Here is a 23,102-nt window from a genome sequence, read left to right as displayed (position 1 = left end):
TTGCTAGGCATGCAGCAGTGCCTCACCTATGCCCAAGAGCAGGGGTGGTCTGTGGCAACCGGGCGCATGACATTGTGACTTCTCAAGGAAATTGTGGTAGATAAGCTCTCATCCTTTCCTCTCAGTCACATTCGTCTCACATATGCAAAGACAAGCAGACACAGGGAATGGTTCAATAAGATTTATTGAATCAACTGTGTCCTAGATAAAATACCATGAAATGCAATAATTAGGATGATGAAACATACTAGAGGTAGAATGCTGACAAGAAAAGTGAAACACAAGAAAAGTCCTACCTTACTGTCACTATATAAGATGTGTGATTCCTACCTATGCTACTAATGTTCTATGTTAGAGCACAGCATGATAAGCCCTAATACGCACTTCAGAACCCCCCGGCAAGACATCGTCCCCCATACCTGAGTATGACAGTAGCGGAGAAGCCTCATGTCTATAGAGCCACCATCCCCATATAGGCCAGGGAACCTGTAGTCTCAGCGAGCAGCTGTAACGCAGTTAGATAGCATGCAGTCATGGTCATCTGGCTGGAAACTTCCTCTAACGTGCATGGGACAGAGACATGTTTTTATAATGAAACAGCTAGTGTTCTGAGAAAAGTGTCCCCATGTAAAAATACATATGTTTCCGTGAAATGTTAGAGATGGATTGTACCACTTATGCCGAAAATCCTATCTCGCTGCAACCTTGAAGAAAGCACAGAGTGAAAGAATATTGTGCTAAGAAATGTAAATGCTTTCCTAAGCAAAAGGACAGCAAGATAAAGGAAAACAAAGCATCACCACAAATGTGATTGTTTCCAAAAGAATAAAATGAAATAAAATGAAATAAAATGAAATTAAACATTACTAGGCTAAAGGGCAAAGGCAGCAGGCATAGTTGCTCTAATAATGTGCCCACAGACATCACTAAAATGGCTCCACAACAGCAGAAAGGCAGCTCCTTGTCCAGAGAGCGTTCTTTTTGTCATTTGGTGTAAATCTGTTCAGTAGTTTTTTAGATATTTAAAGAAAACCAAATTTGTATATCTGGGCAGAGCCAAGGCACAGATCTCATGGTGAGATCTGATTGGCTTTCAGCACTTCAACCGGAAATTGCTGGCAGCCATCTTGGGACTAATATACATGATAGCACCCATTGAAATTCATTGTAGTAGATGGCAGGTTTTGAGGGTAATAAAAAGGAGAATGTGAAAAGGGGCATAACAGATTTTAGACACAATATAAATCATGTGTTGCTAAAGTGATTTTACCCTGTGAAAAAGCCTTCTGCTGGGATTTCATGAATCAGGTTTTGGAGAAAACTATTTTCTCATGATTGTCCCATTAAGGTTACGGAAGGTGCTCTAGAAGCTAAAATGGGAGCATATATTCTGTAAATTCACACTATCTTTCTCAGCCATATGAGAATGAAATCTGACATTCTCAGTAAAACATGTACTTCCAACAGGAGCAGCCTGTCTGTTGATTCCCTTGTGTTCTACTGCAGCCTCCCAGGGTGTTCTAAAGAACAATTAAGCACTAACAGTCTTACTTATGACACAAATGTGGCACACCTAAAGCCATCTTAATTGAATCAAACTGGTAAAGCTTAAAACAATTAATTTAGAAAGGAATATAATGAGGGGTTTCATTTTGTCATACAAGGTATGGTTGGTGCTGTAGAAAGCAAAATTAGGACAAATTTTAAGTGAGTTCTTAAATATCTTCCTTTTCTATTTCGTGAAAACATGCTGGGCCCAATGTACATAGCAATTTTGTGGTCACAAAGGGCAAAAATCGATGTTTGCAACCGCAAAATGGCCTTGTACAATGTACCATCCCTACTTTGTGATTCAGTATCCAGTTACTGGCTCATAAAATAGGTATTGCGCGTCACAAATAGGAAGGGGCATCCCGAGGCATCCCTTTCTAAGTGTGTCTCACAGGGGGATGTATGTTTGTTTTGTGACCTTTAATGTGGTTGCAAAACAATTGCAGTTAACACCAATTTAAAATTGGTGCTAAGCCATTTGCAAATGGGAGGGGTTCCCCACGGGACCCCTTCCCGTTTGTGAATGGTAGCAAAAATGTTTTTGCAGAGCAGGAAGCGCTTTTCCTTTTTATTTTTGAAATGTATCCCATTTTCCTTTAAGGAAAATAGGCTGCATTTAAAAGAAAATAGCTTTATTTAAAAAGCAGTCACAGACATTGTGGTCTGTTGACTCCAGCAGACCACCATCCCTTTGAGTGCAGCCATTCCCAAATGGGTCGCAAATTGGGACCTGCCTCATGAATATTAATGAGGCAGGTCCTTTGTGACCCATGTGGGAATCACGAACAGTGTGGTTAACACTGCTGTACGTTTTATTTTGCGACTCCCAATTTGCAATTGCCAAACGGATTGCAAATTGCAAGTCGTAAAACAAAAGGTCGTACATCTGGCCCTTTGATATGTAGACTGAAATATACACCATCAACAATAGCAGCAGACTGCCATTTACCTCCCTGGTGATCTCCAATTAACTACTCTAAGAGCAATTAGAGTGCTAACATTCTGAATTTATGCCAAAGGTTGACAAATCTGACCGCCATCTTGATGAATCAAAGTTGAAAACTAAAAGGATTTTCTACTGGGGATACTGCAGTAAATGACAAATAAGTCTCCCAAAATGGCCACCAGAGAAAAAAGAGCCCAAATGTAACACAAATATCACCCAAATGTAGCCCAAGTATAGCCTAATGTCAGAGGTGTGCAAAACCCCAAATTATTATTTTTTTTGTTGCAGTTTTATATAGCGCAGATGTGACCCGAAGGTATTGCAGTGGTTAAATGAGCATCAGTTCCATTACACAAGGCCACATTCCTTTTGGGCTGTAGGCATGGGGAGATTAAGTGATTTGCCCAGAAGCACAGAATGTCGAGCTGACGCTGAAACTCAAACCTGGTTCCCCAGTTGCAAAGTCTGCAGCTCTGGCCGTAATGCCACATTCTCCCCCCTAAATGTAAAATTTAGCCAAGTGATCAACTGGATAAAAAAACATCAAGATAGCAAATAATTTAAAAGTGCTTTGTTGCTATTTGAGAACTTAGAAAGCATGTTCTCATTTTAGTTTTTTAGAGTAATAACCATAATTTCTATGGAAAGAAGACCCTCATATTTCCCATTACCCATATAATTTCTAAAGGAAATGCTTTAGGTATTACAGTTTAGATGACATCAAGATGATGCCAGGAGTGCCACTCTTTTGCAATAAATATAGAATGCTGTTCATTAGAATATTGTGGGGAGGCAGGGACTCAGATAATTGAGGGCAGGGAGGAGGGTGCAGAGGCAACAAGTTGACCACACTGGGCAGGTGGGATGGGCAGTGGCAGCACAACAGACCATGGAGGGCAAGGGAAAAGGTGACAGAGGCAACAAACCAACCATGCAACAGCACAGGTATTAGAGTCTGTGACAACATAAAGGACTATTGAGGGCAGAAGGAAGAGGCAGTGGCAGTACAACCATGCATGCTAACAGCCCCGTGTCAGGAAGGAGACTCCCAGTGTTTTTGAGCCCAAAAGGGCTTTATTTTATCTGTCTCTTGCATAAAATCTCCTCTTTTTCAGTGTAAGTCAATGAAGAAAATACAGGGTTTTTTTACTAAATTTTCCTCTTACCAAGTTCAAAATGATGGTGAGTATGGTACATTGGATCACTGAGGGCAGGAAGAATGGGGTACGGACATGGACTTGGATAACAGAGGGCAGAAGGGAGATGGGCCGGGGCACATAACTGACCTTACAGGGAAGGCGTCAGGGATTGCAGCAGCACAATACACCACACAGGGCAAGTAGGATGGCAGTGCAGCACAATGGACCATGGAAAGCAATAGGGAGGGGACAGGGCCAAGGACATGGACAACGGAGTGCAGAGGGGAAAGAGGCAAGGACAGCAAGCTGACCATACAAGACAGATAGGAGGGCATTTGCAGCAAAATGGACCATGAAGGGCAGGATGGGGACAGGGAAAAACAACAGACTCGACACGGTAGGAGAGAGGGGATAGGAGCCCGCACGTGGAAAACAGAGGGCAGAGGCCAAGGGGGCAGGGCTGGAGCAGCAAGCTGACCATGGAGGGCAGGTGGGATGGGCACTGGATGCACAACACACCATGGAGGGCAACAGTGAGACAATAATGGAATACACACAGACAACGGAGGAAAGGTGGTATGGGGTCGGGGGCAGCAGGCTGACCACACAGGGCAGGTGAGAGATTGGCTGTAGCAGCACAGATGATCATACATGGCAAGCAGGAGGGTTAGTGGAAGCGCAACAGCCATGGTGGGCAAGAGGGAGGGGGCAGGGGCCTTTACAAAGGACCATGGAGGACAGAAGGAATGGGTAGGGGTCAGACAAAGACAAGAGAGGGCAGGAGCAGGGGGCTTACAACAGACCACGCAGGGTAGGCAGAAGGAGCAGTTGCAGTACAACAGAGCATGGAGGGCAGAAGGGAGTGGCAGCAAAATGGACCATGGAGGACAGGAGGGAGGGGACAGGTGCAGGGAACTTGGAGAGGCAGGGTGGAGGTGGCAGGGACGGTTGGCAGTCATCTGACCATGCTAGGCAGGTGGGAGGGGGAGTGCTCAGAGTAGACTGGAGGGGCGGTGACAGGTCCATGGAACATGATGGGCAAAAAGGAAAGAGCGGGGCAAGCACACAGACATCGGAGGGCAGAGGGAAGGAGGGTAAGGGCAGAAAGCTAAGCACAGAGGCTAAGCAGGCTGGCAATGATGGAGCATAGAATTGGGCAACAGAGGGCAGGAGGAGTGGACATGGAAGTGGACAGGGACATCAAGCTAAATGGAGGGCGGTGGCAGCACATTAGACCATGCAGGGCAGGAGGGAAGGGACTGGTGCACGGAATCGGACAACAGAGGGTAGAGAGAAGGTGGATGGGGCAGCAAATTAACTGTTAATGGCAGGTGGGAAGGGCAATGGCAGAACAACAGCCACACAGGGCTGTAATGTGGGAGCAGGGGCATGGACTTGGACAATGGATGGCAAGGAGGAGGGGGGTAGGAGCAGCAACCTTGGGTGAGGGCAGCACAACGCCAGGCCAGGCCCTGTATCCAAATCCCACCCACCACTGTGCATTGCGATGGGCATTTTTCTTATTATTAAAAAACCCTCGAAATTTGCTGAAATAAACAAAGGTTACAGGGACATTATAGTTAGGAAATAGAATTAAAAAAAACAAAAAGTTTGTTCAGATTTTACATGCACAAAACCACAGAAATTCAGCTGTTAGAATTATTTCAAATAGATATAACTCGTGCCCTAAGGTAACTATAACTGGCACCATGCACTGCTAATTACCCCAAATATTACATTACTCATGACATCATTGATAATATCACTGTAACATTTGCAGTAAAATTATTGATGCGAAAACTGTGCATGGCTAGGGCACGAGTTATAGTTACCTTAGTATTTAGAGGTAAGAAAACTTGTCCACAAATGAGTTATTTGATATAACCATAGGGCAAATGGTTTAGTTAATTAGTATGATTACGAGGATATGACAGTAATTAGAGAGTGTGCAGAGGAAAAGCAGATATAAAAATCTGTAGATTAAAGGAGGGAGAAGGCAGGAGGGGTACTAAAGACGGAATGGTAGAAGAGGGTCAATTGGTCAAAATTAAGACACCTGGGCTGATGAATTTTAGCAGTGTATTCCAAGCCAATGAGGGAGATCAAGGGGGTCATTCTGACCTTGGCGGTCCATGACCGCCATGGCGGAGTGCGGCGGAAGCACCGCCAACAGGCTGGCGGTGCTTCCTGGGCGATTCTGACTGCGGCGGTAAAGCCGCGGTCGGAAAAGGGGAGCCAGCGGTTTCCCGCCGGTTTCCCGCTGGCCCAGGGAACCCTCCATGGCGGCGCTGCTTGCAGCACCGCCATGGGGATTCCGAGCACCTTCCCGCCAGCCTGTTTCTGGCGGTGTCCACCGCCAGAACCAGGATGGCAGGAACGGGTGCCGTGGGGCCCCCTAACAGGGCCCCACAAAGATTTTCACTGTCTGCTGTGCAGACGGTGAAAATCGCGACGGGTGCCACTGCACCCGTCGCACCCCTTCAACTCCGCCGGCTCCATTCCGAGCCGGCTTCATTGTTGAGGGGGCTGTCCCGCTGGGCCGGCCGGCGGTCTTCTGGCGGTCGCCCGCCGGCCCAGCGGGAAAGCCGGAATGGCCGCCGCGGTCTTTTGACCGCGGAGCGGTCTTTCGGCGGGAACCGCTTGGCAGGCGCCGACCGCCGACCGCCGCGGTCAGAATGACCGCCCAAGTGTGGAATAGGACAGTTACATTAGAAGATGATATAGTTTGCAAAAAAGAAAGAGTGGTGGTGGAAGACAGTGAATGACATCCCACGCAGGTTATCTTAAAGGTAATGCTAAGATGAATGATTAAGAAGAGAAACCACAGGATGAATTTCAGAAAAAGGAAACATCAGTGAAGGAATTCATTGAGAAGAGGTCTATTAGTAAGAAGGTGGTGTCTAAACTCACAGACAACATTTGTATCTTGTGAATATAAATCTGTATTTTTCACTATTATTTTGTAGAGCATTAGAAGGGCGGGAGATGGGTTATAAGCAGCTTCCACGCTTGGAATGTACATCTGTCACTCCAAGCCATCATTCCGAGAAGAATATATATGTTTGATAGAACTGCTTGTAGGAGTAGAAAAGTGGCTGCTGTATAAGCAGCATATTTCCTTAACTGCCCAATGGAGAGTTTGTATTTTAGAACCTAATACAAGTGTGGTGTTCAAGGACACTAAGGGGGTCATTCAGACCCCGGCGGGCGGCGGGAGCCACCCGCCTGGCGGGAACCGCCGAATGACCGCACTGCGGTCAAAAGACCGCGGCGGCCATTCTGTGTTTCCCGCTGGGCTGGCGGGCGACTGCCAGAAGGCCGCCCACCAGCCCAGCGGGAAACCCCTTCCCACGAGGACGAGCCGGCGTAGTGGGAAGGGTGCGACGGGTGCAGTTGCACCCGTCGCGAATTTCAGTGTCTGCAATGCAGACACTGAAATTCTATGTGGGGCCCCCAGGGGCCCCACGACACCCCTCACCGCCATCCTGTTCCTGGCGGTCAGAACCGCCAGGAACAGGATGGCGGTGAGGGGGTCGGAATCCCCCATGGCATCGGAAAACCGGCGGGACACCGCCGGTTTTCCTGTTCTGACCGCGGCCAAACCGCCGCGGTCAGAATGCCCTGCGGGGCACCGCCAGCCTGTTGGAATGACCCCCTAAATGACCAGAGTTATTTGAGTTGACTTAGTCATAGATAGAGTATGAGTGAGGAGTAAGGAGTAGGACTAGTCACATAACAGGTTATGAAGAGGTTCAGGGTAAGGCTGCACATAAGGGTAGGTAAATGATCACTGCTGATGTAACAGCTAAAGTAAATGTTAGAGTTAGGGTAAGTGTCAGGGTTAAGGTTAAGTGTACTACAAAGCACACAAAGTTTCCCAAATGGAAAAGAGAATATTAACCTATAAGTACCACAAAGTCCAGCCACAAAAATCTCCAGCCATATATTTACATGGTACAAAACTAAAGGTCTTTATTTGCTCATAATAAAGTGAATAGTACTGGTGCAAAAATATAAAATTGCAAAACAGTGAGAGATGGGTGGCAGCAGCTCTGTTTCACCCACATCTGTGGGCTATGTAAATATACACAATCAGTTGCATGTATTTAAGTCCAACCAAGAGGAGTAAATTGATGATGCAAGATGAGAACAAAACCTTCAAATGCATTATAGGATTGGTATTTTTCATTTAAAAAATGCATTTTAGCTTCAAATTGCTTCAAATTGCTTAAAACCAGACTTCATATAGCCAAGTATATTCATACATTATTTCATAAATACATAATTAGGTCAAAGCTTAATAAATACTTTTTAGCTAGCTATAATCACATCATTAAAAATAACAGAATACAGAATCAAAGCAATATTCGACCCAAGGGTATAATAATGCATTAACATACATACCAATTTAATAAATCAATCAAATTACAAAACATGGCTGAGAAACCTAATAAGAAGATAAACACTGGTAATAGGAATAGGATCTTGGGGAGTGAAATGAGGATCATAAAAACATGTGCTACCAGATCTTAAAAAATAACACAAGCCTTCATAGGAAATTAGGTCAAATGGTTTGACCGTTGATAACATGATGATAATGCGTGCTAATCCACCTTAAGAGTAATTTTTGTTTATCACCTTTTGGGTGAGATTGTTATGGTATATTCTGTAAATCTATGTGAAGTAAACATGGTTATCTATCCGCTGCTGTAGGTTAAGATTAGAGTTGGGTTAGGGATGATGAAAATGCATAAAGTAGTGATGTTAATGTAGTGGCTTATCACCTTATACACATATATCTAGCCAAAGTAACGTTAGGCCAATGTAATGGATTCTGGATGGGTGTGTTCAAGGTAGTGGTAAAAAAAATTATGCTATTGTATTAGTTATTAACATTTGACATTACCCAGCAAATAGGCACATTTTCAGATCAGTTGCATGTAAACAGAGGCCACTCAATGAAGGGAAGTACCATTATCAGAAAGCATGGAGGGCCTGATTTACAAACTGCACTTTCTAGCAGGTTTTGTAGTACTAGAGGAGTACTACAAAGTGCTATTCACAATCTGCACTTTTGTAGTAATTTACACATGTAGCATACTTTTATTGTATCTTACACTTTTGTAGTAACACATATAACTTGCACTTTTGTAGTACCGTAGACATATTACACTTTTGCTGTAACCTACACTTTTGTAGTAAGTTTAGCACTACACATAGTCATCTACTGGTATTGCAACACCCTCCCATAGAAAATAATGGAGGTAGAGATTTCATAAAACTCTACAGGAAATAATTTTAAAATAATTTAGAATATTTAAAATAGTTAAAAATATAAATGAATTTAATTTAATGTTAATAAATATATAAAAATAGTACCTACGTATTATTTAATTCAAAAATATTTAATAACCTATTTTTAATTGAAACATGATCCCTGAGGAACCACAGAGCTCCAAATCCACCGCACCAAGACAACTGATCCAGATTCATCACAAACTTCAATGTAAGGATCACCTCCTGCACTGACTCTCTGCACCTGTTCCAGGCAATCACCACTCAAAGGGCCAGACCTCAAGCTAGTTGGTACACAAAGGACCTGGACTCTTCAAACACCATTGCAAGCAGCTACAACACCAGTGGATACACACCAACAACAAAAATGACAGACACACCCATTGCTCAGTCCTCTGGCTTTACCATCAGAAATTTAGATCCACCAAATACTCATCTCTGACAAAACACATTGAGAACAGCTCTAATGACTCTAAAGAGATTTTTGTCATAGTAAAGGACTTCATCTCCCTAGCCACCAGCTCCACAACAATCACACCCTCACAGGATCTCTTCACCCAACACTCCCACTACCTCAAGAACAAAATAAGCGTTATATAATAAAACTGCTCTACAACCTGATCTGCACACCCTCGCAACTTACCTACCCAATGACATAAATACCCCTGAAACCACTATCACCTGCTGGCCCACCATAACAGTGTCAGAAACTACCACCAACATGTGCTTTATCCAGTCAGGAGCCCCATCAGACCCATGTCCCACTTCATCCTCACCAAATGACTCAACCCCATTAATGTCACACTCAATTTCTTCATCACTACCACCATCATCGGAATGCCGGGAAACATGCCACCATACTGTCTCTTCTGAAGAAATCCTCAGCAGACCCGAAGATTCTGGCAAACTACAGATGGATCTCCCTCATTCCCTTCTCAGTTAAAGTCCTAGAAAAACCTGTCAACAAATGACTCATCAACCACCTCAATGACAACCACCTCCTGGACCTCTCCCAAACTGAAGGCTAACTCAGGCCTAATCATAGCACCGCCCACCCTCAACGGCACTCATCTCACTACTCACCTGCATTTGACACTGTTTCCAACCCTTTCTCTGCCCACGCCACCATAGAGTCAGCATACACAGAGTCCCCCTCTGATGGATCAGCTCTTCCCCACTGGACACATGCAGTCAGTAAGTCTGGCACCATACACCTCCGCCAACTTGATCTGTGGAGTCCCACAAAGATTCTCGCTCAGTCCCACTCTGTTCAATTTCTACATGGCACCACTTGCCAACATCATCTGAGCCCACGGAATAAGCATCATCTCCTATACCAATGACACCCAGATCATCCTCTCCCTCTCCGATGACACCCCCAGCAACTGGACAATGTTAACCACCTGCATGTCTGAAGTTACCGACTGGATGAAGACCAACTATCTGAAGTGCAACTCTGACAAGTTAGAAGTGGTACTCTCCAGAAAATACACCTCACCATATAGCACAACCTGGTGGCTAGCCAAACGAGAACCAGCACCTAACTCAGCTAACCAAGCCTGGAACTTTGGAATAGTTGTGAATAATTAGCTCTTGATGATCAACCAGATCAAGTCAGTCACCTCCTCCTGTTCCACACCCTGAAGTTCCTCAGAAAAAACCTTCAGATGGATCCAGCCAAACACTAGTAGAACCGTCACATAAGCCCTGATCAGTGCAAAATGGACTATGAGAATGCACACTACTTCTGCATCTCTGCACATCTGACGAAGAGACTCCAAGTTATTCCAAATTTAGCACCTAGGTTCACACTCAAAACCTCACCCACATCTCTACTGGCTCCCATAAGCGTGAACTCTTTAATCTCCTCACATACACCTACAAAGTCCTGTACAATCATAGCCTTACATATCTAAACAGCCTCATTACCTTCCACACCCCTCTCAGAAACCCCTGTTCAGCCAGCCTTGTGCTCACCCACTTCCCCATATCCCATGAACCAGAGACAACAGGAAGTGTTGGAAATGGCCCTTTCTGCAAAGTCATTCTCAAACCTTTTGCCTTCCTCCTCCAATTTTCTGACCCTCTTTTTGTTGGCTTTATGACTCTGGGCACTTTACCACTGCTAATCAATGCTAAGGTGCATGTGCTCTCTACCCTAAAACTTGGTATATTTGGCTTATACCTGTTTGGCACATTTAATTTAACTGTAAGTCACTTCTAAAGTGGTATTCCATATACCCAGATCTTGTAAATTAGATTCTCTAGTGGACTGACAGTGCTCAGTGTACCAACCACAGACGTAGCCTTTCAAACCTGTTTCAGGCCTGCCACTGGAGGGCCTGTATGCACAGTTTACTACTACGTTGACTTGGCATTTCAAAGTACTTGCCAAACCCTAACCCCCCTTTTACTACACGGGTCACCCCTAAGGTATGCCCTAGGTAGCCCTACGGGCAGAGTGCGGTGTATGTACAAGGTAGGACATGGACTCTTTTGTTTTACATGTCCTAGTAGTTACAAACAGCCTATTTTATTTTTCACTACTGTGAGGGCTGCTCCTCTAATAGGTTAGCATTGGGAATTCCCATACATATATATATATATATATATATATATATATATATATATATATATATATATATACATATATATATATATATATATATATATTATATATATATATATTTATTTTTTTGTCAAACTTGTTTTTATTAGGTTGAAATTTGGTACATGCGTAACATTAGAAAATTGACTTTTGACGACCTATCTGAGCACGGGTGCTATATAAGAATACAGTGTTTTACGAGACAGAGATCCACATCTACATTGTCATATATTGAGTTTCTAACCATTTCCATTAGTTAATAAGAACAAGAAGAAAAAAAGAAAAACAATACAGTAGAACACATAACAATATACAGTATAAACATAAAATGGAGTTGGGAGATAGTAAGGCTACATCCTGAATCCGATAGTTCTAGGGTCATGTAGATCCTCTTCAAAGGAAGACTCTGGGGATTATCATAGATCATACCTCCTGGTCATCCAGGCTGGGGGAGGGATATAACTCCACGAGTGGGCCACTCATCTAACTTTGAAATAAGTGTAGTGCTCTAGTTCTAGTGGGGCAAGCAAACAGCGGGTGGCCCCTTGGTAACTATAACACTAAGAGACCCCATTTATATTTGAAGTTTTTAAAGTAATCTGCAAAAATGTCCGCCATCCTTTCCAATGTCAGTGCTCTCCAAAGGCGACCATGATATTGAGTAAGCGCTGAGGATCCTTTCTTTTTCCAGGCTGCTGCTATCGCCATTTTGGCCACACCCAGACACAGCCACATAGTTTACCTATCAGCCCCTGTTTGATACTGGAGAGGTTCATCTCTTAGTCCCAAGAGGGTGCAGCACTTTGTATTTGGAATGGGGTACCCCAGTATGTCTTTGATGTGAGCCAAAATTTCATTCCAAAAGGGGCGAATTGTGGGGCAATCACACCATATATGTCTGAAGTCGCCCCTTATCCCATACCCTCTCCAGCACGGCTCTGATGTAGCCAGAAATATTTTTCTCAGTTTGATAGGGTAGAGGTACCAATCGTACAGAATCTTATAGTGGGCTTCTCTCAAGGCCATAGAGTGATTACATTTTTGTATGTTTCAATATGGTCTGTACCATTGTGTGTCAGGAATGTCTTCCCCCAGCTCACGCCCCCAGAAGGTGTGGTGGCGGGGTTGAGTCGCACTCCCTGTGGTAGATAGACGGGCATAAAGGTGGGTAATAGTCCCTCTAGGGGGACCTGCCCAGTGAATGAATTGTTCAAATGGTGTTAAATCCCTTGTGGCAGCAAGTTGATTCTCTGGCTTTAGTGGCTAGTGGCACAGTTGTACGCAGCAACATATTTCCATGTGTGGGACATTGAATTCTCTTTTGCAGTTTTCAAATGTCAGTATGTCAGTTTTGTGGAACAGGTCCGCCAATACAAGGCAGCCTCCCTCCCTCCACTTATCAAATGGTCCCGGATTCAGGGCTGGGGGAAAGGCTGGGTTGTAATGTAATGGGGTGTGGGGATGGGAAGGTCGTCCATCCTTTTGTTTTTGTCACCTCATCCCAGACCCTTAGAGTGGTTTTTATTGGTATGCTAAGATATGCATTACGGGGGCGATCTGCCTTGGGCTTCCACAGTAAGTCCCAGATTACCTTCCCCACCATGGTCCAGTCCATGTGTAGCCAGTGTTTGTCGGACTCTCTAAGGGACCATTCGGTGACTACTGTCAGGTGGGCAGCTTTGTAATATAACTGGAAGTCTGGTAGACTCAGACCATCTATTTTCTTTGGCGTTTTTTTCAACATTTTATAAAATAATCTGGCTCGTCTCCCTTGCCATATAAAGCGCACTATAAGGGTACGGAGAGTTGAGAAAAATGTGCGGTCAATGTCTAGTTGAAGGCTCTGAAATAGGTAAAGTATCTTGGGCAAAAGTGTCATTTGTATGGCATTAATCCTCCCCAACCATGTGAGATAAGACGGCACCCACCGTTTCAGGACCTCTTGTCAGCAGCATGGGGTGATTTGCCTTGTAGAGGTCAGCTATTTTTGGTGTGATTTTAATACCCAGATAGGTTATTTCCTTCTTTGCCCATTGGAAAGGTGTGGAGGTTGCCAACATTTCCACCTCCGACGTGGGCATGGTCAGATTCATCATGTAGGATTTTGATGAACTTTGAATCCTGCTACCTCTTTGAAAAGTCGAAGTTCGTCTTGAAGGGAAGAACTTGTGGAGGCAGGATCAGTCAGCGTCAAAAGAACATCATCCGTGAATGACAATATTTTATGTTCTGTATTCCCAAAGGTGACCCCATGAATGGTGGGTGATGCACATATATGCGCTGCTAAAGGCTCTATACTGAGAGTCAACAACAATGGTGATATAGGACATCCTTGTCTCGCCCCCCTTGTCAAAGCAAATGGCGCAGAGCTGGTACCGCTCACCATAACTCAGGAATGGGGAGCTGCATAGTTGGCCCTAACCATCCTGATGAATTGCTCACAGAACCAATAGGTCCTAAGGACACAGGTCATAAAGGCCAAGTCTAACCGATCAAATGGCTTTTTGGGATCCAGACCCAGTAAAATGGCAGAACCTTTTTCTTATCAGTTTTTTTGAGTAGGCGTATCACCCTGCGCATGTTGTCGCGTGTCTGATGACCCTTTACAAATCCTGATTGGTCCGGGTGAACCAAATTGGGAAGCAAATCCTCAAGTCGAGATGTAACTATCCTAGCGTAGAGTTTTGCTACGGTGATGGGGGTCTTTCCTCGGTTTGAGAATGACCGAGATAAGAGCCTCACCAATTGTATTTGTGGTGGCTCCTGGTGTGCCACAGGTAGTTAAATAGGGTGGTCAGGTATGACGTCAGCTCCGGTTCTAAAGAATTGAGATGTCAGACCATCTGGCCATGGTGACTTGTGTGGTTTGAGGCATTTTATCGCCATCTGTACCTCAGACTCCTCGATAGGTGCCCACAGACGATCGTTGTGTGCGGCTGTGTCCTTAGGAAGGTCAACATTTCCTAGATACTCTATTTGGGAAATAGAAGAGGAGGGTGCCGCTGTGCAAAGGTCTCAATAAAACCTACCAAATATATTTGCCTTCTCCACATCTGAACTGGTCAATTCATTAGTAGGTTGTCGTATGTCACCTATGTATTCTCTTTCGCCTTTTCGCCCATAGGTGTCTAGCTAGATGTGATCCCATCTTATTCCCTTGCTCATAAGATGTTCTCTGTAGACGGAGCTGTGTGAGTTCTGCTCTGTTCATGTATATAGCATTCAATTAGCCTCTTAGTGCCATCAGCAAGCATTGGAGGGGTATGGTTGGGTGTGCTTTGTGTGCTTCTTCGGCAGTGCATAGTTCCGCCTCCAATGTGAGCCGCTCCTTTGTCCTCTGTTTGTTTAGTGCTGCCATTAGAGAAATACACTTCCCTCGGAGCACTGCTTTAAATGCATCCCATGATAGGCTCAGATTAGTGTGCTGAGGGTTGTTGAGTGTAAAATATTCCCTGATAGCACTGTGTATGTCATCTCTGGAGGGCCTATCTCTTATCAAGGAGGAGGGGAAGTACCATGGCAAGGTTTTCAATCTGGTCCATCTTCAGTCCAGTGTGACCTCCACTGGGGCATGGTCTGAGAGGAAGATGGAGTGCTGCCCTATGAAGCTCCTGGACCACCCCCTGACTGGAGAATACATAGTCAATTTTAGAATATGTGCACTGAATGTGTGAGAAAAATGTGTAGTATTTATCGCTAGGGTGAAGTGTCCTCCAGGAGTACACCAGTCCTATCTCTTTCATTACTTGTTTCAGAGCATGTGAGAAGTTCCCCGTTGGCGAGCGGTGAGGGTGTGTGTTATCGTGGATCACGTGCCAAGTGAGGTTAAAGTCACCCATCATAAACACATCTCCCTCTGCAAAGGCGTCCAGTGCCTCTAAGCAGCCATGTAGGAATCATTCTTGGTAGTGCGAAAGTGGCTTGGCGTTCCCGTATTTCCCCTTTCACCATAACGTAGCGCCCTTCTTTATCCGTGTGGTGTCCGGTGGATGGAATTGTAAAGCTTGATGAAACATAAGTGCCTCTCCATTATGTTTTGTCATGGCTGATGATTTAAAAATTTGTGAGTATTGTTTATGTTTGAGCCTATGGTCCTCCCCCATCTAAGATGGGTCTCCTGCAGCGCTATTACATCATAGCGTTGGTATGTTAAGTATTTCCAGATTTTATGGTGTTTCGCTGGTGAGTTTAGTCATTTAGTATTCCATGTAATCAGTGTGACCACCAAAATAATGTCAGGGGTACAGTCTTATCACAGAAGTTGATATTGGGGCAGACCGTTGTCTACCCCTCCCTGCCCTCAGACCGTACTCCGAAACCCCACAATTATACATAAGGGATTTGTTCTCCTTCTACTCCCCCCATTGTTATCAGTCTCTTGCCCCTTGTTGACTATACTGAGTCTCCCATTTCCTAAAAAAAAAATAACATCAAACGACATAAGGACAACTTGCCCAGAACTTTGAAGTCTCCACAATTCTGCTAACAACAGCTTGAGCTAAGGCTTAATACTGCTTATGTCACTTTGTAATCTTGTGATGTTGGGCTTAGCTATTGGGGTAAGTGAGGTGGTGGTAACATGTACATTTACTTGAAGTATTGCTAAAGAGGCAGCATTAGGCTTGCATCTCCATTATCGGTTTAGCATGCTCCTCTGTCCAGGCAATTAGGGAGTCTATTGGTTAAAGAAGGGGGCCCCCTGCCCCCCTCAAGATGGGGCCCTGATCGTGCAGGTTGATTTTACTTGTTGAAGTATCTTGTTAGTGTATGACAGGGTGTCCCCCTTACCCATTAGCATTTGTGTGCTCGAGGGTTCTTTTGGGCCAACCACAGTCTGGGAGTTTTTCCCGATCTCTGCTCTGAAGCTCCACCCTCTCTGCTCTCTCCTGAGTGAGGGATACCAAGCATCGTCATTGCCTTTGAGAGGTCAGTGACATGATGCAGTCTGTTGTTTAATTCAAAGGCCAGGCCAAAGGGAAAGGTCCAGCGATACCTAACATGATCTTCCCTTAATTTGTCTGTGATTGGCTTGAATTGTTGGTTCAGAGCGAGCGTGGCTGGAGCTATATCTTGGAACATGGTACAGGATTCTCCCTGAAACATCATCTTATCTGTCTTTCTTGCCGCTTGAAGGATGGCTTCTTTGACCTTAAAGGAGTGCAGCTTAACTGGAACATCTCTTGGCCTTTGCTTGTCGCTGGAGATGTTGCTGCCCACTCTGTGGAGTCTGTCTATCTTTATCTTCAGCTGTGTCCTGCCCGTTATCTACTGCAATAGGCCCATCACAAAGGCTTTGTGGTCAGGCCCCCCCACTCCCTCCGCGAGGTTCCTAATCCTGATGTTGTCCCGTCGTGCCCTAATTTCCATGTCTTCTTGCTTGAGTGTAGACTTCTGATGCTGCATCTGGAGAGATTGTGTGAGTGCATCTAATTGGTTGGCACAAGCTTCCAACTCTTCAGTCTTCGTCTCTGTGTCCAGCATTCTGGAGCCCACGGAGTTCACGTCTTGCCTCACTGTGGATAGTTTATCGTTGGGATCTGCTTGCAGTTTTTCTAGCGAGGAGGTCATGTCCCCCTTCAGTTCTTCTCTTAGTTTCTTTTTAAAGTCTCCCAGGGAGGCCAGGAGGTCCTCTTGTGTGAGAGCCATCTCTGAGACCTCATGCGGGCTCGCTCCCCCTTCGACATGGGGGCGAAGTAAATGGAGACCCTCTTGGTGTTCTGTTTTTTGAGAGGCATGTGTATCAATAGTATTCTCTGGTATCTCGCCTGTGTCCAGGACCAATCACCGGGATTCATCTCCCATTGCTATAGCATCTTGGGTGGGTTGCCACAGTTCCCAGCTGAGCTTTGGGAGATCTACTTCGTTCCTTTGATTCTGTTCTTCTTTCTGCCACCATGGGCTTTCTTTCCCCATTGCTTCTAAGGGAGAAGCTTTCTGCAGCCACACGTCTTGATCAGGTCTCCCACTCTGTGTCCCCGTTTTCCCCCAGCGTGCGCAGTGCCTCCTATCCCCCCTTCAATCCATATCCCTCAGTCCTGAGGGGGAAGCTTCCTGCAGCTTCACGTCCTGATCAGGTCCCCCACTCTGTGTCTTCGGTTTCCCCCAGAGCATGCAGTGCCTCCTATCTTCCCTTCAGTCCCTCTCCATCACTCCTATTTCATCCAAGTGGGGGCCTGTGGAAAACTCTTGACGTACTTGTTGTTTCCAGGTGTGTGGCCAACCCTCCTTGTATGGAGGGGATTCCGTGGGCCATTCTCAAGCCTTCTCCCCCGGTCTGGTGCTTCTAGAGCCTTTTCATCTTGTGCCAGCGTGTCTTGTTATTGCACTGTGGGTGCCATGCCTGACCCTCCTCTCTGGACCTAGGCCTCCACCACTGCTTCTCCCGCTGCTGCCGATATCTATTTAGGGCATCGCATTCCAAAGGCGATGGGCCACATGTTCCTCTGCCAGTCCACGCACCTTTGTCACCAGCTTCAGCGTCTGGAGCTCTATCTCGGCTTCCAGCGTAGCCTTCGCCGTGGGCCGCACTCTGTGTTTCCTGTGTTTCCAGAGCTCCTCCTATTTTCAATGGGGGCCCGTCTGTCACCCCCACATCTCAAACCCCTTCAGGGATTGTTTGTGCTCCAGTTGGCTTCGTCTTTGCCCAACTTTGCTGCGGGCGACAGAGGAGCCGAGGGGAATCCCATCCCGTCGGCCATCTTAACAAGCCCCACCTCCCTGCTTATATATTTTTAAGTAGTAATTTCTGATCTGAAAGGAATAGTGTAGGCATGTTTGGTATGTTTGGAATAGTAGTGAGAAATCCTGCTTATTGGTGTAGTTGGATTTTACATTACTATTTTAGAAATTATACTTTTAGAAAGTGTCAATTTTTCTGTGCTTATAACGCTAGTGTTTTACAGCCTGACTCCAATCCATGTCCAAGGCAGAGTGACAGCTATACTTTGTGCATACTTTCTGGACAGCCACAACACAGGAGGGGCTAGGTGTGACAAGAGAGGCATCTGCATCCATCTGCATACTGATAGTCTTCCTGGGCTGGGAGAGAAAAAAGGTGTTCACACCTTACATGTCAATAAGTTGTTTCCTGCCCTCACACAAAGGTCTAATGTACCCCCTGCTGATGTCTGTAGCCAGGACTGGGCTGAAAGGGGGTCTGTTACTCTTGAAAGGGTTCCCATTAAGTCTTTCCTTGAACAAAGACATTTTTGAGGACAAGTACAGGGGCTCTGACCTCATGTTTTGAGAGCACTTTTGGAACTGGGACTGAACCTCGGGGTTCTCTAGAGATGGACGCATTACCTGGTACCCCAAGGCAGTCCCGGCACATGAGGATTGCTGGCCTCCCCGCCCCGAGAAATGCCTCATGCATGTCCAGTCCAGTGAGGCTGGGGCTAACATGAGTGGGCCCCATTCCTGAGACCTGCTGGGATCCTGAAGGTTCCCAGGAACCAGAAGGGTCACCCTGGTGCTGTGGGGCCACCCTGTTCTCATGGGACACCAGGTACAGTGCCCGCCCATACCCACATCTTCAGACTGAGCAGTTGCTCAGTGAGCTCACGGGCAGCTGCTGGTGAGTCATGCCACACATGGGAAGACCCAGCTAGGCCTCCGCGTCAATTCCTACAGAGCCTCCTGTGTGGGCTCATACCTTGGAGAGCGCTGGTCTCTTTGGTTGGTGATGCTATGGGGGAACCCCAATGGAGGCCCCCCCAAAGGTTACTAAGGAACTTGCTGCCTTCCACATCATGTGTGAATCACTGTAATATAACTAGGAGGAGGGCAGGTGCTCTAGTACTCTACATGGAATCCCCAAATAGCATATGATATGTAATAGGAGGTCAGGTACACAATCCCCTATGTCCTTATTGTGATTTCTTGTGATTTATGTACTGCTAGTGGTACTTGGCGATCTATGTGTCTTTTCCCAATCTATTGCTGCATTTCATGCACTAATGCCCTAATGTATATCGTTCTGATTCTTGCCTTAGTAAGGATACTAGTAACAAATACTATTTCAGTACCTGTTTGATATGCACAATATTCGTGATGTATGTCATGTATGATGTCTGATATACCTATTTACAATACAAGAAGTCTCTTTTTACATAATCCTTTGTGGAGTCCCTTTTGTGGTATATTTATTGTGTTATTGGTGTGAGAGTGTTGTGCGCATTTCTCTGGGGATAAGCCTGACTGCTCTGCGCCAAGCTACCAGGGGTGAGAACAGGTCATCTTTGGTGTGTACCTAATTGGCCCTAACTAGAGTGGTAGGTTCTGCCTGCTGAGGTGCATACCCTAGCCAACCAGAAACCCCATTTCCATAAGGCAGGAATTCTTGTACCTGCCCCCAAAGCCAGAAGCTACATCTCCATGTACAACAGAGCCACACTCAGACCTTAACTTCTGCAAAAAAAATGAAAATCTGGCTCTTCAAATAGTCCCCAGTCAGAGCAGCACCATACTTCTTTCATGTGCCAGGTTACACTCCGAGGTGATATGTGCGGTGTACCAATACACAAACCATAACAGAGGTTATACTTTTACTGTGAATTGTTATTGAGCTTTGGGACTGTCTTAGTAAGGTACTATGAGATAAACCAGTCGCTGGTTAAGATGTTCCTTCACTGAGCTCTAGGAGCTTGGCTCAGCAATGAAAATCTCCAAATAAATGGGTGTGAGGTAGGATGTACAAAAAAATCTAATAAAGAAAATGCAATTCAAGAAATAAAGGCCCTCATTATGACATTGGGGGTAAATCCCATTTACCGCCGCAGTGATGGCTGTCAACATACCTTCGCAGAGGCGAACATCCGTATGCCATATTATGACACACACACACTAAACCAACAGAATACTGCCACAAACACATATCTGCCAGACCAAAGGTCAGTGTTAAACTGTCAGTACAAACACCCATACCGTCACGCCAACAAAACAACGCCCTCCACATTATGACCCACGAATCACCATAGTGGACATTCAACGGCAGTAAACCATTGGTAGTATACACTGGCGTGCCAGAATGGCCACCCAAATACAAAACAACACAACATTGGCCAATACCAAAAACACACACCTGACACTGATACACACACCACACCCACCCACTAACAGCACTATAAAACACATACCCACATTACCCAAAACCCTTTCCTAACAACAAAAATAACCAAGAGACAGCCACACAAATCATAGACACAACTATACCCACACAACAAACACCCATTCATCCGTCACGTATCCCACACCCTATCACATTACTCAACACCCTCTGCACACTACACACCACATAACACCCATGACCCCACAAAGGAACCTCTGTTTCACTGATGAAGAGTTGCAAGTATTGGTGGAGGAAATAGTCAGGGTAGAGCCACAGCTGTTTGGAGCACAGGTACAGCAAATCTCCATTGTAAGGAGGAGGGAGCTATAGCGGAGAATCGTGGATCGGGTGAACGCCATGGGACAGCATCCACGAACAAGGGTGGACATCAGGAAGAGGTGGAACGACCTACGGGGGAAGGTACATTCCATAGCAGCAAGGCACCAGCTCGCTATCCAGAGGACTGGAGGTGGACCCCCACCTCCTCCACCACAGCTGACAGCATGGGTGGAGTAAGTCTTGCAATCCTGTATCCTGAGGGACTCACTGGAGTTACCGGAGGACTGGACACTGGTGAGTCAACATTTACTACCTATCACCCTCCATGCCTGCATGCTACCACCTCCACCACATACACCCCTCACCCTGACACCCATCACTCCACTCCATCCCACACAGTGCACCACCACAATCAACTAACCTGAATGCCAAGCCCTGCATGCCATACCCACTGCATTCACATCCCTCCCAGCCCTGCATGTACACCCACCACCAATGCATGCACAACATGGAGAACTAACAATCCCATAATACATCATGATACACAAACAAAGGTGACAGAGAAACAGCAACAATATAGGGGCAGCTAGGGATGCAGAATATGTCACAGACATGTAGCATAATACACCACTTACATCGCCACAGGTGCCCCAGCCAATCTCAGCAGCGAGGAGGTGCCATGGCTACCCAGTCCCCCACCAGAAGATGCCCCCAGTGACAGCAACTCTGGACTTTTGGATCTGGATGAATTCCCTGGCTCATGAGGGACCACTGGTCAGTCGGATACCCCAGCCCACACCCAGTCCACCACAGAGCCTCCCCATCAGTATCCAACACCACAGCAGCCACCCAACATCCCCAGACCTCTATCCCCAGTACACATCAATCAGCAGTGTGCCCACCTGTACATGGACCCCAGTCCGCACCTCCCAGGCAAGGCAATCAATGTCCTGAAGGCAGTGGCAGTGGACACACCGTTCAGGGGACACAGGCACGGGGGGACCAGAGACACATGGAGGACAGCTGTGCACCAGGGGGAGGACAGGCCCAGGGAACTGACTGTCCAAGAGGCACTCACTAATGTCCTGGGGGCTTACCAACAATCCCAGGTCAAGATGGTTCAGGTGATAGACATCATGCAGGAGAACCAGCAGCTGTAGGAGGAACACCACTAGGAGATCAGGAAAGAATTGCAGGCCCTCAACACCACCATGGTCTCCATGACAGGGGTGCTGGGTGATATGGCCAACATCATGAGGGACTACACAACACACCAGCTGGTCCCTTTCACTAGCCAGTCAACTGAATAGCCCTCCACATCTGCTGTAGCTAGTGGACAGGAGGCCCTGCCACAGGACCCACAGGCCACCACCACCCCTCCCCCTGCAGAAGGTGAACCACCTCACAAACTGTCCCTCCGACCCAGAAATACACCAGAGACACTTGCCAAGACCAACACCACTGCCAGGAAATGGGTCCCTCCTGAATTTTATACCCACCTTGTGTTCCATTGTGTCACCTTGTCCACTTTGAACTGCCATTGCTCCACTTCCTATAGCCCCTTGGACACTAGACCTATGCTACAAACACATGACAAATATCCTGGACTTTCCTCTACCATCGCATTCCATTGCACTATTCCTTCATCATTTTCCCTTCAATAAACACCCTTGAACACAACTTGAGTAATTGTGCTTTATTTGATAGTAATGTGCAATGTTTTGAACTGTATCACCTTGTGCAATTGTCCAGATGCCATCCCAAAAATGCCCTGTAGGAGTTTGTAGTCATCACATCAGTACACAGTTGTAACAACACCAACATCTGCAAAATGGAAGGCATTTGGGAAGTCAATTGGGATGCAAAGGAAGTGGCCGTCATCATGCTACTGCTACACAGAAAAATAATTTGTCTTACCTGTGTGTCACTGGAAGTACTGACGTATAAATGATGTCCTGTTGTCCACATCCTCATCCTCTTCCTCCTCACCCTCACTGTCCTCATGGTCCACTGCTGCCACAGGAGCATTCTCACCGTCCTCCTCCAGCAGATAGGGCATATGTCGTCTGATGGCCAGGTTGTGCAACATGCAGCATACAACAACTATCTGGCAGACCTTCTCAGGGGAGTAGCAGAGAGATCCACTTGTCAGATGGAGACATCTGAATCTGGCCTTCA

The 23,102-nt window shown here is 46.0% G+C and overlaps 1 protein-coding gene across 1 annotated transcript in view; it reads right to left on the bottom strand.

The window, feature by feature from the left end:
* Positions 1-23,102, bottom strand: part of ASMT (acetylserotonin O-methyltransferase) — a 457,737-nt gene that overhangs the window by 223,296 nt on the left and 211,339 nt on the right. The gene's annotated exons all lie outside the window — the stretch shown is intronic.

The sequence above is a fragment of the Pleurodeles waltl genome, chromosome 8 (genome assembly GCF_031143425.1).
Source record: "Pleurodeles waltl isolate 20211129_DDA chromosome 8, aPleWal1.hap1.20221129, whole genome shotgun sequence".
In the NCBI taxonomy this organism is placed as follows: Eukaryota; Metazoa; Chordata; class Amphibia; order Caudata; family Salamandridae; genus Pleurodeles; species Pleurodeles waltl.
This window is presented reverse-complemented; position numbering and strand designations above follow the sequence as displayed.